At 40.4% G+C, this 22,567-nt stretch overlaps 1 pseudogene; it reads right to left on the bottom strand.

The window, feature by feature from the left end:
* Window positions 1–8,389: 8,389 nt before the first annotated feature.
* Window positions 8,390–22,075, bottom strand: LOC124411371 (annotated as a pseudogene).
* Between the last annotated feature and the right edge of the window lie 492 nt (window positions 22,076–22,567).

Here is a 22,567-nt window from a genome sequence, read left to right as displayed (position 1 = left end):
TAAAATTACAAGTTTAGGAAGATCGACACAAAATCGCCGGAGTTATTCAACGTAATGTAAAATAATCCGAAAAAATTCAACCCCGATTTTCGGGAATTGCATATTTTTTTTTCTCTCACCGATTTTTTCTCGAATAGTTCTTTAAAGATACTCACTCTACGCACAAGTTTCGTTAGCAAATTAGTTCTGTAAAAAGAGTTATGAATTTTTCAATATCACGAATTTTTTATATTTTCAGGTAGCTTATATTTTATACTGTAAATCGATTTCTTTATGTCGCTACACTGTTTCTTTCTGTTTAATACATGTATACGACGAAATAAGTGCGTAGGAAAAGTATGAAAAATCTATTCAAAAATAAGACTATATTAATCCCAAAACAGTTCAATATTACAATAAACATGAATTCACTATAACAATGTTTGAAGCATCTCATACATCGTCAATTCATTTAAATTGTTGCTTCTTCAACCCAAGGGTGCTGACTTGTTCTTGCAGTAGAGGTACAGTTCGTATCTAAGTATATCTTTTTTCCAGACGTGAGTCTTTTGAATGCCTTTGATTGCTCTAACTTTTTTCCATTCTTCTGTTTTACTCTCGCGGAATAGCTGTAATTCTTCGGGTCTAATCACACAAAGTTTAATAGCTGATGTATATTTTTACACGGTTTCGACACATACCTGAAAATATAAAAAATTCGTGATATTGAAAAATTCATAACTCTTTTTACAGAACTAATCCACTAACGAAACTTGTGCGAAGAGTTAGTATCTTTAAAGAACTATTCGAGAAAAAATCGGTGAGAGAAAAAAAAAAATGCGATTCCCGAAAATCGGGGTTGAATTTTTTCGGATTATTTTACATTACGTTGAATAACTCCGGCGATTTTGTGTCGATCTTCCTAAACTTGTAATTTTATGAAAGAAGATAAAAATACGCACATTTTGAAAAAAAAAATCACTCAAATCCGGTAATTCGTTCAAAAGTTATAGCACTTTAAAAAAACAGTAAATTTACGGAATCTGTAAAAACGAGTTTTTGACAAAAAATGTTAATAGCCGTGCAGAGGGATGAAATTTTTTTAGAGCAAAATGACCAAATACGGGTCCCCTTAAATTACCAAAAGAATCATATAAATTATTTACAAGTCGTTTGAATTTTTCGTCCCGACCTTGCTGGGTGGTTTGAAATGGAACCAGCCCATAACAGTGTGATGGAGCAAGAGGCGGAACATCTAAAAAAGTAGTCAATTCGGTGATGATCTTCCAATTGTCGCGGATTGGCGGCAGTGAGGCACGGGGGAGACACGGGGTAAGCGACGCAGCACAGACGTAATACACACGCATACATTGTAAGCCTTACGCCTCTCCGCCGCTAGCCATGGTTGGGAGAGGGGGCACCGGATTGTTATCCGCTCTTGATTTAGAGGCTTAAAGAAAAGCTGATTTCCGGCGATTTTTTTTTATCAGGAGAGAAACATCGAAACTTCGTAAAATTTCGATTATATTTTAACACACATTTGAAAAGTACAAAAATATTTTTTGATCATCAAATTGTCGCAAAATAGTGGAGTTATTAGCTGACTATTGAAGCCTCGCCGCTGGAGTCTCGAATTAGCGGGAAACAGAGCGCATAATTCTTGCCTGAAATGTACGAATTAAAATTATTTTTAATTGACCCATAGTTTTATTATCGGCAATAGAAATATGTGTCAATTAAAAACGTACGTTTCAATTGTGTGTTAAAATATACTCGAAATTTTACGAAGCTTCGTTGTTTCTTTGTCGATAAAAAAAAAATCGCCGAAAATCACCTCTTTCTAGGCCTCTAAATCAGGATATGTACTGCGTTAAATACCACCTCATGTACGGAGCATCCCATCTCATCTGGATCAAAATTAGCTGGTCCGTGATGTATTAGGGTTGCTCTGATTTTTTTTACATACAAACACTTTTCGCATAATTATACTGCTTGTCTACCCAATGAAGGTACTTCACTTGCGATTTTCAACTATCAATGCTAAAATAGCGTTTCGATTCTGTGTATACGAAAATTAAAGATCGAGTGGAAAGGAAATGTTATCGGAACAATTATGAATATTAATGTTATAGAATAAATTAAGCGCGTCTCGAATAGAATTCCACTTCAAAATGAATAATTTTCCCATATCCATTTTATACACGCATTATTATTGATAATCCAGTTTGTTTCTTGGAAAACTATAAAATTTATAGTATGCATTAGGGTGATATAAAAACATCGATATTTTTTTTCATCGGAGCTCCATCAAAAACCGTTAGTACATAAAAAATAATAAAAATAATTTTACCAAAATTGGAGATAAAAAAATAAAAAATTTCCATAGTACTCGAGCGACTTTTCGGTCTTTGAAGCGAAGCTTTTTAACGCCTAACTCATGAATAGTGAAACGTCAGAAACGGAAGTTCGACGCATATCGTTGTTGCTAGTAAGCGAAACAGAATACTCGAGAAGGGAACTGCGTTAGGTAACTCGTACTTTCTGTTTTTGTTTATTGTTGCGGTCTCTGCTTATTTAAATTAAATAATACAACAGAATTAATATTATTGTGAGATCTAATATACATATTAGGGTGATTTTTTTTGAACGACTATTTTTTTTTCAGTCCCCATCGAAAATTTTGTTCTATATATCGAACAAAAAATTCCCTAAAAGTTATAGCCCTTAATATTAATATTAAGTACTCGCCCAGGGCGTGAAAAGGTTTCCCATATAAAATACACGTGAATCGAAGCGTTTTTTTTTTCAAATCTCTACAACTCAGTGGAATTTTATGATATCACATTGGTCTTGGTCGCAATTTACGCGTAATTGAACGATCTTCAAAAGTGTCTGAAACGTTGTGAGTCCAACTTACACTGGTGAGATGGTACAGGTCACTAAAGTTGATTTTTACCCAAAATTCTCCATTTTTCGCTGTTATCTCCAAAATGATTAACTTCCTAATACATATAGTATGAAAAATATGAATAATAAATAAAATTGTGCAATGAATATATCAGAAAGCGACAATTCAGTGGATTTCATATACAAAGCGTAAGAAGCTTCGCTTGTCAGGTGTCCCACGACACCTCATTTTTTCTGTTTTTTATTAAAAATCGCGTGGTGAAATTTTTTTTTCTTTTGATCCTATAGCAGAAAGTGGTCGTATTCAATACCATCATGATTTTTTTTTAAATTTCAGTACTTTGCAATTTTTTTGAAGCTGCCTCAAGTAATTAATTTACCGTTTTTGTTTTGCATTTTCAGCTCAAAATCATAAGATTAACAGTAGTTCAGCAACAAATAACAATTTTTTCATCTCTCTAAAAAGAAGGAAACAATCATTTTTTGCATGAAATAATAAATTAATAATAAATAAAAAAATAAATTAATTAATTGAGGCAGCTTCAAAAAAATTTCAGAGTATTAAAGGACAAAAAAAATCTAGCTTGTATTGTATACGAACACTTTTTGCCATGGGGGAAAAAAAAAATCATGTCGCGATTCTCAACAAGTTGCAAAAAAAAAAAAAAAAACAGAAATTCGCTGGGCACTAGCTAAATTGTTTTATCTTTCAATCATAAGTTTGCCTAAAATTACTCTTTTGAGAGGTACTAACGATTTTTGATGGAGCTCCGAGAAAAAAATTTGAAGATTTTTTTTGCATCACCCTAGTATGCATCCGTATTAATCATACATGGATCATATACATTAATATAATTTATAGATCGTCTATACATACGTACATATATATGTACTTTTTGGTCTCTGCATCATTAATATATCTGATCTATCATTATTTATGATCCGTGTGTACATTCTTTCTCTGGTTTCCTATACTTTAATTAAATCACGTTTTTCATATGAATATCGTAAGAATTTTTTTCTTCTTATTAATTACTGGTATTGCCGACAAGTTGGTAAGTTCGTACAGGCTGAGTATTGATTTGGGCTTACCATTGGGAAGACTATTACTCCAAAGGTTATTGCAGCCAGCAACATGCCGAGCTCGGTAAGCCTCGGATTTTCTGGAATATGTTCCTAACGCCGCCGTTGGAATAACTGAGAGGGCGCAAGCGCGCGGCGATTTTCGGTTGTCACACCAAAGCCCATAAGGGTAACTGTCTTCATATTCTTCAGTCAACGACTAAAGGAATCACGTTGACTATATTGAAGTTAGAAATTTCCGCATATGAGCCTTCCACAATTCTGCACTGCTCTGGATTTTGATGTGTTCTGAATTCTCTGAAGTCTGAAATGGTTGTAATTTTGATTCAGTTCTTCTTCGTCTGATGTCTAACGTGATTCTGTGTTTTCTGCTGCAAGCCAGGGCTTAAATAAAAAATTAAAATCAGAAGGGATTCAAAGGATTGTGATTGGTGGACGGAGTTCTTAGATACGTCAGTGCAAGGCAATTGGTCGAGAAGCGCTGAGCGATAAAGTGCTGCCGGAAATCCTGTGTTCGCAGAATGCGCTTTTCTTGACTGCGAGCTGCTAATACTTTTTTCTCTGACGTACAATTTGCACAGTTATATTTACAGTTTTTATTTTGTTTGCGATTTATTTCGAATATTTGTCACTCCGAGTCTTGCTAATTCTGATCATGCTCTTTCATGGTAATTGTACGTCGGTAAGCTAGGGTGCGAAGAGGCTGGACCGTAGAAATTCAACGAGGCTAAATTTAAGCAGACAATATAAAAGTAGACGGATCTGTTTGTGGTTCAACACTTTACAAATAATCGAATAAGCGATGCGAGTAATAATACCACAACATGATAATTATCGCGTCTTGTTAAACGTTTCCGTAATCCGCGAATTCAATCGGAATCAAAGTACGAAGTTTCTGATACTGAACGAAGGGCAAAATTATTCGATATCGAACAGTTTTCGGGGTCTCTACTCTACCCGCATTTCTATCGAAACTGAACTCAACATTTACTCATGCGAATCGAAGTTGTGAATGAAAGAGCGGTTGTTGATCCTTTGCGTTGCTGGAGGATCATGACTCGGGATGGTCCCACGAAATCTTGTGCAAGGACAAGAACACAGCACGGTTGATTGTGCATAGATTGTTTCGGCCTGCGAAAAACAGAAAGATTTCTCTCCTTTGACGCATGAGGAATCAGGAAAGTTTTGAGATTCGAGTCGCAGCGTCGATTGTGTTTCAATAGCGAGTTGATACATGTGTACCTGCATTTGCTGCAACACTTCCCCGTCACAACGATGCAAGACGAGTGATGCCCTTCTTATCGAATACATAGAAAATGCTGTAACCAATGGCTTGAATACGAATGGCCAAAACACTTGCGCTACGTGAAAGTGTTATTCGTCATCAAGAAAATGAATGCGATTTCTTTGCAAAATTATGAGAAAATACAGAACCAAGAGAAGCAACAAACGTGCTGTTACGTGCCAGCCGGTATCCACGGGGGCACCCTCTCTGTATCCTACATTACCGATGTGCAGTTACCATAGGAGAGCTTTAGGAGCTCTTACCCGTAGTTCTTAAACTAATACCGACATGCACAATTATAATCATAACGTGCAATATTCTTATATCGACAGTTCTCTACGCTATATTAACCGTTATTTCATCAGCTAAACTTATATACATATATGGTACATATATTTTTCTCACATTTGACCGTTATATTTTTCAACATTAGCTTTTAAATAAATCCCTTAATTTACGATCGCAGCTGCAGTGCTTCAAAGTAATAAACACTTGCAATAATTCAGGGCAATAAACACTTGCAATAACTCAGAGTAATAAACACCTGCGATAATTCAAGTCAATAATCACTTACAATTATCACTCAATAAAGATAGTCGAGTAGACTAAACAGAGGAAACGTGGGAAGAGAAGTCATGAATAGCTCTCAGATAAAGAAGCCTTATTCTCAGAATTAGGAATAGCGCCCTTATTTAATGATCACGCGGCCAATTAGCGTATCGCCGCTTGCTTTCTAAACCAACCACCTCACGCTAATTCCCCGCCGAGATCCTACGCACTAATCAGAAACTCTACCCCCATACTAATTAATATCATCATCCAATCATCCTAGACCCGCGAGAAACTGTAACCCTTTCGAACTCCTCCTACTTTTCCACCTCTTTTCTCAACCTTAATTAAAATCAGTGAAAACAGTTTTAGATATCAGAGAGATCAGAGCAGAATAAATCCAGACATCAGTGAGAACAGTTTTAGATATCAGAGAGATCAGTGCAGAATAAATCCAGACATCAGAGAGAACAGTTTTAGACGCCATAGAAAACAGAACAACTTTAGAACAGAGTTTAATCCACAAATCATAGAAAAGTTTAGACTCAGTGAATAAAGTCAAACTCAGAACCTCGAAGATTTAATAACAGTTGCGATTGTAATAAGCAAAACAGCAGTTTATAAACCATTGTAAATTCGACAATTGAGAATGTAAAGAACATTGTTGATTATTAATAAATGTTTATTCTAAATTAAAGTGTTGTGTAAAGAGAATTATTTCAATCACGCATAGTGATGGTTGGCACGAGCCTAATTACCTTACAAACTCTCAGAATTAATTGAGCCGAACGAGAAGAGTTGAGGAGCTGATCAGCAGATTTTCGAACATCAACTACGTAAGTCAAGAGATTAACCAAATCACGCAGTGAATCATAATCAACTCGTGGCGTTCCTCTCAGAACGTAACAGTGCCAACGAATAAATTGAAACCGACATTGAAAATAACGGACAGATCTGGTTGGGATGACCACTTTTACGGGCGAATGAAGTTAGGCATAATTCTAGTTTAGATGAGAGTGAAAACGTATTCAGGTAATTTCAGGAAACTATGGAAACGGTGAAAATACTTCCATTTTCCTTTTACGTCGCGTACAGATGGAAAATCATCCATCGTCGATGAAAGAGTCTGTAAGGCAATCCTACAGTGAAAATTCTCCGAAACTCGGCAACATCACTTTGTACCGCTAAATAACTTGCGGCGCGTCTCTTTTTTCCCTTGGCCGTCGGATTCTTCACTTTTCGTGACTCACCTGCGTCGTGTTCGGATTTGTCACGAGCCAAGAGGCAACCAGTCAGCATTAGATTCATCGTTTCAATCTCTCTGGTCCGTTATAAATTTTCGAATTGATATTTCTCCGATGACACGGTGAGACAGTAATAATTGCGAAAATCTATTTCTCGGATTTCAAACACTTTTGTGGTTACACAATCAGCCCACCGTCAGGTTGTGCCACGTGCTTCTTCTCGGAAATGAACGTTGTTTCCGGAACCACCAACGTCGTTGTGTTTTGCCGGACGTGACACTTTTCCTGAATTCATTCCCGTCAGCAGCTAACAATATGCGACCGCAGGATTGTTTGTACGGAAGTATCGCGTTAACAATGAAATGGTACAAAAATCGTGCATAGTGGACGTATTTTTTCGTATCGGAAGAACTTCGAAACATCAATTTTCAAAACTTATAATTTTACAGATAAGTGATAAACCGAATACCGTCCAGTAAAGTTCAAATATTCTTGGTAACTTATAAATTTATTCTACTGCTATTATTGGATGTTAAACCAGATTGAAATTCATTTCATTTTCAAATTTCAATAGATCTAGTTCTCATTTCTAAGGCTTTAGTTCACAGTCCAGTCCAACAAACATTCCATAGCATTCACCTCTGTTGTACTCTGTCGTCTTGATATTTATAAGTTTTATGCTGAAAATAAGATAATAAATAATGACGATAAACATACTTGTATGTGTATGATTGAATTCACTGTGATATGATTCTTCCAGTCGGCGCTTGTACCCGGCGTGTCGGCGAGCACAGCAAGCACCAACGTCTTCGTAACGTTGGAGAAGAAAGAAAGAGAGAAAGAAGAGGGGTGAAGGAAAGAGATGGAACAGCTTATCCTCAGTCTTGAACAGTATGATGCATTGAAGAGCAGCTCTTATAAATACATTGTAGAATAATCGCTTCAATCGATGCCCGGCTTTGATATTTTTACGAACAGTTTGCTTGTTACCAAGGTTAGATGGTACACATCATTGGCGACTGGTAAAAGACTCTCAATTTTTTTATTTTTTACCAATCAATAAGTTCAACATCCATGATAACTGAAAGTATATTTTATACACCCGGCAAATAATGACATAAAAAATTCATTGAATTTCGAAACTTTTTCTCATAGTCCCTATGCTTTCTTATTCCTATATTATACATTCACAAGTTTTGTAAGTTCGCGAATCACCTACGCAAAGTTTTTCTTTCCAGCTAATGCAGTTAAGTCACTCTCAAGGCTGCACATTTCTCTTTCTTCTTCTTCAGCGTGCCTGCAATGTCCTGACCCTGACTCGTTCCACGTGATCTTGATCCATTCACCCCCGACAAAAGAACTGCTTAAACCGCATTCGGAATGGGGTATTCTCGACCGTTTCATCTGCAATCGTTTTGATATAAATACGTGCGAGGAGAAGCTTGACGAGCCAATCGAATTGTATTGAGTGAAGGGAGGTTGGATCGGCATCGTAAGAAGACGGGGAGAACAAATTCAGATGGTCTCAAGCAATGCTCTTCATTGATTGTTTGAGGAACCTTCTTTATCGTAGAATCAATCCACTGTCTTACTACACTCGAGGCGATGTGATTCTATTGCGATACACATTGAAGAAGTGCTTGATTGATGTGTGAGGTAGGCTAAAAAAAGTTACCGCTTTAACTTGACTTTATCAAACAATACGATCGCTTACCTTGACTGGCATTCGTCGGTTCGGTTGGATCCGGGGGGATCGGATCCTGATTCTCGGGGTCCCGTTTATTCCGAAATTCCGTGATGCGAGCATACGCCCTTTCGCGTCGAGTATACAATTGGATGTAATGCTGGAACATTCACTCGTGTAAGAATCGGACACGTTTCCAATAACTTTCGAGTAACAGGAAACAGAGTATCACACGTGACCCAGAGGATCGTCGAGGGCTGATATACTTGTGCGACGGAACTTTAGAGACTATTTGTAGTACAGAATCACGTGATGCGATGTGTAGTTTAAGGATATTAAACAAGTTGACCACATGTTTTTAACTCACCATTTTGACTGTCTCCTCCATCAAATCACCGATGCTGTGCTCAAGTTCCACAAACGTGGGTCGTTTCGACGGATTCGCTTCCCAGCATTGCAGCATCATCCGATAGCTGTGACAAGCGTCGGGTTAAGTGGTTGAAAAAGTGAAATCAGCACTGATTGGTCGAACAGAAGCAGAGATACTCACATAGTCTCGGGTGAGTACTTCGGTCGCTCCATTCGGTAACCACCGACAAGTGTTTCGCACATGTCTTGAGGGTTAATTTCGGGGTAAGGAGTCTTGGCGAGCGAAAATAATTCCCATAACAAGACTCCGAAAGACCAGACATCAGTTTTTACTGAGAATATCCCGTCTCTGAGGGATTCGATGGCCATCCACTTGACGGGAAGAGGGTCGTTTCCCTCGTCCTTGTACTGGTCGTCCTCCTGGAGGGACTTGGACAAGCCAAAGTCACATATTTTGACGACGTTTTCTTCCAAAAGCAGAACGTTCCTCGCTGCCAAGTCACCGTGCAGCACCTGAAGACGGTCAACGGTTCAAATTGTTTTCGGTAAAACTGAAAGGCAATAATCATGACGTGCACTAATCCCAGTCGTAAATTCCTGACGTCAACCTTTTTGGCAGCAAGATATTGCATTCCGCGTGAAATCTGCCAAGCCCAAGACACCAAGTCTCGCGTGCGAACTGGATCCAATTCTGCATTCGTAAAGTCACCCGGGTACTTGGTTGGCGGTTCAACTTCCGGTAATTGTGAGTTGTTTCCGATGACCAAATCTCCCGTCTCTTCACTCGTACCCCGTTGATCGGTCCTATCACCCAAATCTTCCACTGCTAAAATGGCGTCTTCCCAACATGGTGCCGAGTTTGTACTACTCGAAGTTAAGACACTAGACAAGAGGAATTGTTTGCAGTTAGGACACAATGGATTTGAGCTATCGCCGCAACGCATGTATGCGTGAAACTGATTGTTGAGAGTTCGCCATCAGCAGCTGATGTAACTCATTGGTGTAACGAATTGCCCGTCTTGAGAGAATGTAGGGCCAGGACGTTCCAGAATACCACTGCGATGATGACTTACGTTGTCGATATTCTGATAAACTCTGACCAATGGCTATTCAGTTCCACAATTCCAAGATGATTCTTGGGCTCATTCAAGACTCAGCTACTTACATGATAAAATAGCTCACCTACGGCTTCTGTCGTCGATCGGATAATCATCAGTAATTGGATCTGGGATTTTTGCAGGGACGGTACACAATTCATCGACGAACTTCGACCTGCAGCGCCACAAGTAGTCGTGCAAGTTCCCGAAGCGACAAAATTCCACGATGACCAAGAGTTGCCCTGTCGACGACGATGGTATTAACGGAGTTCACAAATGATCACTGACGCGTCTGGGTCCGCATGAGGAATTGAGATACGTCGAAACACCCACCATAATCAAGATTCTTAGTGCAGGCACCAAGGAGGCTGACGATGTTCGGATGGTGACCGAGATAGACGAGAATCTTGAGTTCGCGAAGAAGAGCTTTCATGCAGTGGAGGCTGGCTGTCGGTCGGACCGTCTTGACTGCAACCACCGAAATCGCTTCGGGTCGACGGATCGTTTTCGCTCTGGCTTTCCAGACTATTCCAAACGAGCCACTTCCCAGTTCCTCGTCTACAGGGTGAAAAAATCAATGTTAATCCATGCAATGAACACACAGGCTTGAAATGTGATCCGCGTTTTAGAAAAGTGAGACAGAGGTGGAAACTCATCTCACAATCCTCGAAACGAAGTAAAAGATATGAAAAAACATTTTCTTCACAAGTCTCGAATATAAAGGGTTTTTCCAATGAATGAATGAAACTGAAATAATTTTTTCAATTGTGTTTTCAAAATTGTATGTAACGAATTGGCAGAACAAGGGTTCGGGTTTGCGTTTACACCTTAGGACAACTGGAGCTTAGAACGAAGGTTGAATAACTCGGTTTATTTAGGATATAATTCAGAAATTTTTAGCCGTGTTTGCAATAACACAGGAAACTGTCTGGAAATTATTGAGGGTAGTGACGGAGATTATTTCTACTCGATTCCTTTTACATATTCCTGATCATCATTCGTACATTCGTAGTAAATACGACTTCATTGTCAAAAAAATTATCATTTATGGGTATAATCTTTAACCAGTGAAATAATATTAGTTCGTATAAGCACCGAACTTTCCGAAAAAAGTCGATTTTTAGTTTCTTTTACGCAATGTTTCATTAAATCGTGAGAATTCCGGAGTATGGAGGATTATAAAAGATATTCAATGTTGAAATTCGGTTCCTGCATGTTTTAAAACAACATAGGATAAAAATTCACTCGAGTTGCATTTATATTTAGGAAATTGGCTTTCTATCTAAGAATCGTATGAAAAATATTCTTTCATTGCTCTTGCTTCCGATTATTCGGCTGCGAATCACCATTTGGTGATTTTTGTTATAAGGAATGGAAAAAAAAGAAGAAAACGAAACAAAACTTGATTATTTTCAAATAACTCGAAAACCGTATGAAATTAAGAGCTCGAATTTGGGGTGAAGTGTTTTTATTTGATACCAAAGAGATCCTCATAATGTTGATAGAGAACTACGCCGGAGTAGATTCGGCATGCTTATCCGGCTATGCACTTTATCGTTACAGATAAAAATTTCTTCACGATAGAAATAATAATATCCATGAATACCAAGTCTCAAAAGCTTTCGTGGAAATTCCCATTCCTTGTCGTAGGGCAATAAATCTGCCTGATCATTCATGGAGAGTTCCGGATTGAAAGAAGTCGGATTCTCGGTGTAGAAATATGCGAGTCGTTCTCTCAAAATTCTTCGCTTCTGAGCCTGAAACACAGAGTATCAACAGTCCGTTGTTCGTTCGACTCGTAGAAAGATCCAGGTCGTTTTCTTCAATACCTTCTTGTAAAAACGCCAGGCTCCCAGAATGGCGAGGAGGAAGGAAATTCCGGTAAGAGGTAGCCATATTTCAACTTGGGTCCCGGATTCCACTTGTAGAGAATGAATTCGTCAAAGTTTGGCGTATTTATTGTACAGTAAGAGTTCAACACAAATAGCAGAAAATTATTGCTCGTCTCATATTTTTTCAATCATTTTAAACACGTACCTACGCTTTCGGTGAAAACTTCTCTCCGCACGTCACTTGAATAACAATCCGTACTCAAGTTGCTGAAGCAGGCACTTACTTCCAAGTCGTGGCTGGTTGAAGGATGAAGTTGTTGAAATTCGTAATAAGTTGCCGAAGCATAATTAGAATCAACAATTTCTGTTCCGTTGTACGTATAGTTGACTGTTATACGGTACACATTCACGTGAGCGCGTAGCTCTTCTGGTGGGCTTGGCCATCCGATAATTATGGAATTTATCGTCTTCGATATCACAGTGATGTTTGGGAAATATGTAAGGTCTGTGAAAGAAATAAATTTTTACGACCGGTTCACACATCATAGGATGCTTCCTACAGATTCATATGGTGTTGAACTAGACAAAATGATGGACATTTTTTCATTTTTTTGAGCTCCTACAACGCATTCCGGAGTCTCCGTAACAGTCAGGATGAACTTAATCTCGATATGCATCGCTCACGCGTAGTCTAAGCACTTACCTCTTTTCGCGGGCGTAATAAGTCCAGAGTAAGTGCTTGCGAGTCTTCTTCCCGCGCTGATCACAACAAGTTCGAACCAATAGAAAGTGCCGCGACTCACCTGCCACATGACGTAGCGGTTATATGTCTTGCCCTCTTCAACTCGCACCGAGAATACATTTTCCCGTTCAAGAGAATGCCTTTCCGAAAATCGTATCAGATGCGTGTCTCCTCGAGTTTTCTTGTCGAACCAGCGTAAAAAAACGAGCTTCGACCCGATGACACTGGCGCTGAGTTGCAGTGGTGATTCGTCAGAAACTTCGAGTCGAACCAAACCTACTTTAATCGGAAGTCTGTAATTCATTGCCTGGCATTCGTATTTCCCATAAGAGTTTTCGTTCGAGGTAAGCGCAATATACAACATCATCCTGACGTGAGTCCTATTGAGATTCAATGTAACGGGGACGCCGACTAATTCACTCTCGAAGCGTGAGGAGACGTCTCGCCACTCAAAGTTCGATCGTCCGTATCCGAAGAAATCGCACAACAGTGCCGTCCGCTCGCGCGGTTTCGCATACACGATCTCAGCTCCTACAATTAATTCTTCTGCGGGCGCTAGAAAAAAAATACCGAATAGACACAGCGTCTCGAAATGTAATTCGGTATGTCGAGTAGTCTACATTATTCACATTCATCCACAAGTTGTTTTGTCTCAGAGAGTACAATTTACTCTGTCATTTTTTCCATGCAACTATCTCAGAGTGGATCTTACGTATCACCGTGACGAGCATTCTTCCACCACGGTGCGAATCCTTGATCATCTTCGCCACGCAGGTGTAATCGCGAGCGTTTCCTCCCCCAGCATCTCCGACAACTATAGTCCAGTCGATCCCACCATCAGAATCACTAAAAAAAGTAAGGCGTTCCCCCTCCTTGGTCCACCAACCCTCGTATCCCTGAACACTAACGCTGCAAGTGAAGGAGGCTTCGCTGCCTGCTATTGTATCTTCCGCATCTCGAGTTACGTTCATTGTCAGTTCCGAAGACTTCATGTCAGATTGCGATTCTTGTCTCGCTCTCAAATGTTTTCCGCCAGCTGTGAAGTCGTATGGTTCAGGTTCATTGTCGAATCATATATCAACATGACGTTGTAGAATATTTAATCTTTTAATTGTATTTTGGCCGCGATTGTTATGTAAAGGAATAGCGTCAAAATAGAATATTGTGTAACAAGGGACGAAAGTTGCGATTATCAACTTTCGATCCGTGTCACCCACGATAGTTTTTATACCAAGTGCGTGAAAAGTGGTCGAGCCTTGCGTGGTAGTTTTGCGGGACGCGAATGGCCAATTTCTTCTCCCTTAGGACGAAAGTAATCTCCCAAGAAACGAACGTGAAGCAATTGTGAACTGCGCATTCGCGAATTCAACCTCACAACACTTGGATGAAATTGTCGACTTTCGATCCGCTTTTCATGCGCGAGTGATAAAAAAAAATGGTACCCTAACCTCACCACGTTATCGCCGTCAGTCTTCGGTGATGCCCAAAGAAAGAAACGTGAAGAGGAACTTATTGAATACACGAACATCCTACTCATATTCGACTAACAGAGCTGTGAAAGACAGAGAACGAACAGAGTTACGTGAAGTTTTCTTATCTTGGATTTTTCGACTTTGCTGCAATTTACAGTGACTTGCAGATGTCTAATCACGGAGTGTCTGACTGGACGGGTAGGTATTGACTTTGTTACATTTCGGACCGAGTTGCGCTTTTTTATTGTAGTTCAGTCATAATTTGAAGTTTACGCGAGGTTTGTTACTGCTGCTGTATAACGCCTTGTCCAAAAAATATAACCACTGTTCTCTAAAATTCGTCAACTGTTGGAAATGTCAATACTCAGCCACGAGTTTCAAGTTTGACAGAGAATTCCGATTTGACCTTACTCACATAGTACGCACAAGAGTATATTGTGTAGCTAATGCGTGAAGCAGGCGATATCCGACAGGTGTGAAGTTCAGTTACACGAGGCAGGTATCGCCTTCCCGCACTAGCTACACAAGCTATTTTTTGTAACACATGCGTAGGAAAGTGTCATTTCAGAGGCAGACCAATGCATGTCCACAGTGGAAATTAGCGCGTATCGAATGTAGGCATGCGACAACTCTGTTATTCAGTAAAAAGGCACTTCACGCACGCTAGGCAACCCTCGAAAATGACACTTTCCAGTTAGGTGTTACAAAGATTCTCCCATGTATTCATGCTACAGCTTGATCTGTCTGTTGGTGAGACGACGGTGAAAAGAAATTGATTCATCTAATAAGAAATCTCGAGGTGACCGATTACGTAGACCATTCGGTTCGCTTCGAGCAAAGGACGTCGTGGCCTAGTGGACTGCGGACTGACTTCGCAATACTATTTTACCTCGACTTTACGATAAAAAATCAATCATCGGCATAAAAGTTTAGAGAACGAGGGATCTTCGACGAAGTTGACGCTGAGAAGAGATTCCAATGAAAATGCGCCAGTAGAGCGTACCGGGTGAACTTTACGGAAGCGATGCTTCGTGGCGAAACAACCGGAAAATCGTTTGTGCGACGATTGCGAACCTCACTTCCGTTAAACGGAGTCTGAAGAGTGAACTCGATCGTTACCTGTGTCGTCGGTCGTCACGCCTCTCACGACGTCACTCGCACGTCGGTCGGGGCAGAAATCCCCAAAGCAAGCTCGAACCACCAGATCGTAGCTGATCGAAGGCGAAAGGCGGATGATTGCTTCATTACCTTCATCAGCCTTGAACTTCTGCAAACGGAAATGTTTTTCCTTCTTGTTGCCGCTTTCCACTGATATCATGTAGGCGTCGATGCTTTGCCGGAGCTCCGGCGGTGGCTGCGACCATCCGATTCTCACGGTGTCCGTAGTTTTATTCACCCACCTCACAGTTGGAACATATTCCACGTCTACGTAAAAATGATAATTTTTAGAACATTCCAGACGATGAGTTTCATTGTGCTCATATTCTACAGGCTTGACTTCCGGTAACCAAATGTTAACAGATACTACCTGACTATTCTGTAGGTTCTCCGCGAGCTGCATAAAAGTAAGACTTAATTGTGAAATGATACCATGAAAAGTGTCTCGTTTTCGAATGTCGTAGCCTACTTCGAACGAAATAAGGTTTCTCGGACGCTGTGCAATTAACGTTCGTACACCTCAACCTCGTTCTCGATTTGGTACGGATCGCGATGTTTTAATTCCCTTGTTATACGTAGTGTCCTGAGGCTGCATTAATAGATAAATTGACAATTCGGCCTGCTTGATGTCATCGATTTGTGCCACTTTCCGTTTATTGAATCGTGAGTTTGGCATATCCATTACCGTAACTGCCAGGTTCGCTAAATATATTCGTAGAGTTTCGAATAATATAAAAGCGATCTGTTCTGATTGCTTCGACCTTGAGAGAGATGGAATCAAATCCTCTGGCTCGAAGTCCGCTAGCTGCTACACGGAGAGAAAATTTGGAATGATTCATTTGGATTGAATTCTACCGGTTCGCTGATTTCGAGTTTGATCTGTCGCAGAATTCGTTCCAATCTCTAAAGTACGATGCGTCGATCGTCGAGGTGAGGCCCGTCGATGCTCCGTTGAAGTACCTCTATTTCATTATCCACTTATTTTCCGTCAATCATCTGCTTCAACCACGTCGATGAGGAGTTGCTACTTATTCCAAAGCATTTGACGTGGAACACTTTAAATTTTCTCTCCGTGTACTACAAACTGATCGGAGTTACTTCTCGCCAGGCATCTTTGGACACTAAAGTCGTCAGGAGTGACACTTCGAAATTCTAGTTTCATTAAAACGTGAGTTCTGCTCTTTCTCTGAACATAGACGGCAGTTTAGTTACAAAATCCACCTATTATTGGCTGAATGAATCCTCTTGTTTCCTTTCTGTCACGTCACAACGCGAAACTAACCGATACGATTCTGGTTGTCCCGATAATCTGTAGCAGATTTGCATAATTGACCCACAGAATGGATAGAAAACTTGACCTTATAATACCCGATCTACTCCTAGTGGAAAGAACCTCCGCAATAATTTTACGGGAATTGTGTTCAAGTGAAGACGTCTGTATTTTTGATACGTCGTAGATCTTGGCTTTCTGAAAAAAAGTCTGCACGGGCACGACCGTCCGCTATAAATAGTTTCGGCCCTAGAGACCATCAAGCCTCAAAATGTTCGTCATTGAAATGGTCATGTCCGTTTACATGCCTAAATATTATTTATCAAAATAATAATTTTCTTCGTAGTTTTTATCGAACAAGGAAGTACCAAATACAGGGCGAACATTGCGTTGAATTGTTGCAAACGTTTTTCAAACGTAAGGTTGAACGATATTTAGATAAAAGTGATTGGGTAGATCTTTACCAGACGTCGTCACCCATCTTGAGAAAACCCGTCGAGCTGGTAAATCAAACCCCCCAGCTGTAAGAATAACGCCGTTGATTTCGTAGACCGTGCTAGGTTCCAACTCATCTATGCGAAAGGATCCTGCGTGAATAATTCGCTCCGGAGAGGAAAGTAGGGGTGTCCGTAGCCATCCATCCGTGCTATTTTGCCTATACTCAATTTGGAATGAGAAGGCATTGCTTAGGATTATTTTCATTTTTAAAAAGCCGTGGAATTCCCATTTTATATAAATGGATTCTGGTTCAAGCATTCCGACAGTCCAAATCCGATCAGTTTGGTATTCTACGAGCTGGATGTCATCCCAAACGGTGATATTAAAATTCTTTTCTGCCGTACATCTGTAACCTCCATAGTCTTCGGGTCTGACGCTTGTAAAGTAAAGCTCCATCGTGCCGTAAGTCTCGTTAATCCACCTAGGATTGGTTGGATAACTGTCCCAATCCCCGTAGACTGATACTCCCTTCTTGCTTTTCCGCCATGTAAATTTTGTTAGGTTCTTACTCGCAATGCTGCATGAGATGATTGCTGGTTTGTCCGATGTTGCGTAAACTCGATACCCGTCTGCAGCTATGCCATCGGGCCCTGTAAGAGAAGAAAAACGATGAGCAGACCCGGTTGAGGTGACTACTTTTAATCGGCTAGCAAACCTTGATTCTTCTCGAGTAAGCTGTCGAAAAACGCGGAACTTTGCATTATTGATGCGAATACTCGACATTGTTTCCGTTTCTCTTTGTGCCGTCTCAGAAGCAAATATCTGTTATACAGGGTGGGTCGAAACGGAAATAATGCTAGTTCGTAGCGTGAATGAACTTTGAACGCGTCCACCAATTTCCGAGACCTTTGTATGCTTGAAATTGGGAGAAAAAAAGGTTTCGTTTCGGATTTGAGAATGTGAAAAGTCTTCATTTCTTGCCGAGATACGCTGTTTCGAACGATAGTTTGGGAGAGTGAAAAAATTAATTATTGAAGAACGTTCATGTCGATCGAATGATCGAACGTAATCACCGACAAGTCGAGTTCTATTGCAATTGTATGAAGGGCCTTTTCCGAACGACCGTATCCCTCCCAACAAACGCTTGACCTCACTTTATTGTCGGTATCAATAATTCAGGGTAGTTCTTAGGAAGTTCAGTTTTGAATTTCGGCGGCACGCCCTCGAAATCAAATTTAAATAATTAAAAAATAATTCCCTAATTTCCACAGACTTTTATTTCAACTCTGACCTCTGCCTCGAGGATCGTGGATTTCCCCATTCAAAATACACGTGTTTCGGGCACGTTCTCAGCATATATTTTATAGTAAGAGTAACAACGTTGGAGAAAATTCGTAACTGCAGGATTTCAGTGAGCATTGGTGTGAATATCCAAGGAAAATTTATATCGTCATACCACGCAATTCACGCATCACATACCTTGGAAATCTGACCTTTTTTTGCATTCAGAGGAGTTTCATATTGTCTAGATTACCTGGTGTGACGATGTGAATTTTCCCTTAAATAGTAGCACTGATGCCCGCTATAACCTTGCAGTTGTAGATTTTCTCGAAGATTGTTACGTTTGCAATAAGATATATGCTAAGAATATGTCCGAAACGCGTGTATTTTAACTGGGGAAATCCACGATCCATGAGGCACGGGTTAGAGTTGAGATAAAGGTCTGAGAAAATTGGGGAACTATTTTTCAAATATTTAATACTGATTTGGGGGGCCAGCCGGCTGAAACCCAAATCTGACATTTTTGAGGACCACCCGTATCGTAATCGCCATGTCCATTACCGCTTTTTTCATTAAGAGCCTTTTCCACCCGCTCAACTCGCATCCTGAGCCTTCTATTTTCCCGGTCTTTGTGCGAGGACCCGGCTGCACTATTTCTTTTCGGCATTTTTTCACTTTTGATCAGACTCGCGTGTCACGCTAGCGGCCCAAAGAAGAAGAACGACTAACGCGAGCGAAGAATCGACGCTCGTTAGTGAAAGTTTTGAACTTACAACATGCGGCGTCATCGGGGCACAGCGGACGTTGCTGCATTATAGGCGTTGCTACGCGTTTAGATTTCACCCACGTTTCAAATCGGTCCGAGTTTATCTCTTTCATTTTTGGCTCAAACTGTGATTGCAACTTTGGAGTAGTCAAACCTCGAAAGCTGAGTATCAAATGACGCGTTCGATACGCCACACGGAAAGTTGGACCGACGAAATTGGACTGAACTACGATACTTTATGGATGTTTAGGAATCGGTTCCGACAGCATCCCGCAAAGTCAATATTTGTCAAAACGTCGAAGCCCTCGTGCTCGTAAATTTCTCTTATTTGGAGGCAGATCAATGAAGGCTTTTGTTTACTCACATCGTGCGCCACCGCCAACTACGATACAACGAGCAAATAACAAAAGTATCAGCCACATCTTCAGAGTCCATTCGATTTTCAGGATTTTTTGCTCCGATTCGATCCGACAACGACAATCACGTTACAGCAGACACTGGTTGGGTCCCTGAAGTCGTTGTTGATTGAAAATCACTCCACTCTCAACTCGTGCAGCGGCTTCTTTTCGGAGGTGGAGGTTGTTTCACAAATTCTCGATGTCGTTCTGCCTCAGCCTGGGGTCAACTTTGTTCCACGTTCAGTTCTGCTGTTGCTGAACGATGAATAATTGCGGCTTCGGATGCGGAACTACCGCAAGAAAAATGCAAGCCAATCACTTGAGCTTTGTTATCACCATTCATGCAACGAGTCTAGCGGGGTTGGAAGCGGAAATACGTGGTTCCTTGGTTTTCATTCGCATCCTTCTCATAATGAGTTTATCACGTCTTCTTTACCGAAGCTTCTGCAAAAATTGTTTCTGTTAAACGTAACGAAAAATTTGCCGTCAAGTTGTACCCGATGTTGATCACGTTTACATACCGCAACTACATCATCAAATGCATATTCACTCTATTAGGCATTCTGGGTATATGTTCAAGCCTGAGTAGATTTTCAAAATAAGAAGAATCGGCTGAACGTTTCGAGTAGTTTCCGAATTTAGTTGGAGCGGGTCGTAAAAGGATAATTGAACGCCTAGTCGTTTTAATTTCTCGTCAATCCCGTCTTAATCTGGGATCAGGTTGTGGTGGTTGGTGCCTACTATGCAGTATTTCGAAATACTTGTTTTTACTCGAAACTTCAATTCAAATACACTCTTCCCCACACTTACAGTTTCTCTCAATCGATTTTCAACAATCGGGTTTACAACAGTCGCACTCACTCATATGATCCGCTAATAGAATCACGCTGGCTGTATTGAAGTTTGATGTTTCTCGATATGATTGTTTTATACTTCTGCAGTGCTCTTAATTTTGACGTTTTCTGAATTGTTTGAAGTCCGCAGTGGTTCGAATTTTAATTCGCCTCATTTCTGCCCGATGTCTAAAATGATTCTGTGTTTTTCGCTCCGAGTTAGAGTTTGAACGAAAAGTGAAATGTAGGGGCAATTCAAAGGATCGTGATTGGTGGACAGAGTTCTTAGATAAACAGCGCGAGGCGATTGGTCGAGAAGCGCCAAGCGATAAAATGCTGCCGGAAATCCTCTGTCCATAGAACGCACTTTCCTTGACTGCGAACTGCTAATACTTTTTTCTCTGACGTGCAATTTGCACAGTTATATTTACAGTTTTTATTTTGTTTGCGATTTATTTCGAATATTTGTCACTCCGAGTCTTGCTAATTCTGATCATGCTCTTTCATGGTAATTGTACGTCGGTAAGCTAGGGTGCGAAGAGGCTGGACCGTAGAAATTCAACGAGGCTAAATTTAAGCAGACAATATAAAAGTAGACGGATCTGTTTGTCGTTCAACACTTTACAAATAATCGAATAAGCGATGCGAGTAATACTACCACAACATGATAATTATCGCGTCTTGTTAAACGTTTCCGTAATCCGCGAATTCAATCGGAATCAAAGTACGAAGTTTCTGATACTGAACGAAGGGCAAAATTATTCGATATCGAACAGTTTTCGGGGTCTCTACTCTACCCGCATTTCTATCGAAACTGAACTCAACATTTACTCACGCGAATCGAAGTTGTGAATGAAAGAGCGGTTGTTGATCCTTTGCGCTGCTGGAGGATCATGACTCGGGATGGTCCCACGAAATCTTGGGCAAGGACAAGAACACCGCACGGTTGATTGTGCATAGATTGTTTCGGCCTGCGAAAAACAGAAAGATTTCTCTCCTTTGACGCATGAGGAATCAGGAAAGTTTTGAGATTCGAGTCGCAGCGTCGATTGTGTTTCAATAGCGAGTTGATACATGTGTACCTGCATTTGCTGCAACACTTCCCCGTCACAACGATGCAAGACGAGTGATGCCCTTCTTATCGAATACATAGAAAATGCTGTAACGAATGGCTGGAATACGTTCCAAAACACTTGCGCTACGTGAAAGTGTTATTCGTTATCAAGAAAATGAATCCGATTTCTTTGCAAAATTATGAGAAAATACAGAACCAAGAGAAGCAACAAACGTGCCAACGAATAAATTGAAACCGACATTGAAAATAACGGACAGATCTGGTTGGGATGACCACTTTTACGGGCGAATGAAGTTAGGCATAATTCTAGTTTAGATGAGAGTGAAAACGTATTCAGGTAATTTCAGGAAACTATGGAAACGGTGAAAATACTTCCATTCTCCTTTTACGTCGCGTACAGATGGAAAATCATCCATCGTCGATGAAAGAGTCTGTAAGGCAATCCTACAGTGAAAATTCTCCGAAACTCGGTAACATCACTTTGTACCGCTAAATAACTTGCGGCGCGTCTCTTTTTTCCCTTGGCCGTCGGATTCTCCACTTTTCGTGACTCACCTGCGTCATGTTCGGATTTGTCACGAGCCAAGCGGCAACCAGTCAGCATTAGATTCATCCTTTCAATCTCTCTGATCCGTTATAAATTTTCGAATTGATATTTCTCCGATGACACGGTGAGGCAGTAATAATTGCGATAATCTACTTCTCGGATTTCATACACTTTTGTGGTTACACAATCAGTCCATTGTCGGGTTGTGCCGCGTGCTTTTCCACGGAAATAAACGTCGTTTCCGGAACCACGAACGTCGTTGTGTTTTGCCGGACGTGACACCTTTCCTGATTTCATTCCCGCCAGTGACTAATAATTTACAACCGCAGGATTGTTTGTACGGAAGTACCGCGTTACGAATGAAATAATACGAGAATCGTGGTAGACGTATTTTTGTATCGGACGAACTTCGAAACATCAATTTTCAAAAATTATAACCTTACAGATAAGTGATGAACCGGATACCGTCCAGTAAAGTTCACATATTCTTGGTAACTTATGAATTTATTTTACTGCAATTATTCGATGTTACACCAGATTGAAATTCCTTTTATTTTT

Source organism: Diprion similis, chromosome 10 (assembly GCF_021155765.1).
Source record: "Diprion similis isolate iyDipSimi1 chromosome 10, iyDipSimi1.1, whole genome shotgun sequence".
NCBI lineage: Eukaryota > Metazoa > Arthropoda > Insecta > Hymenoptera > Diprionidae > Diprion > Diprion similis.
The sequence above is the reverse complement of the archived record's forward strand: the minus strand, read 5'-3'. Positions and strand labels throughout refer to the sequence as shown.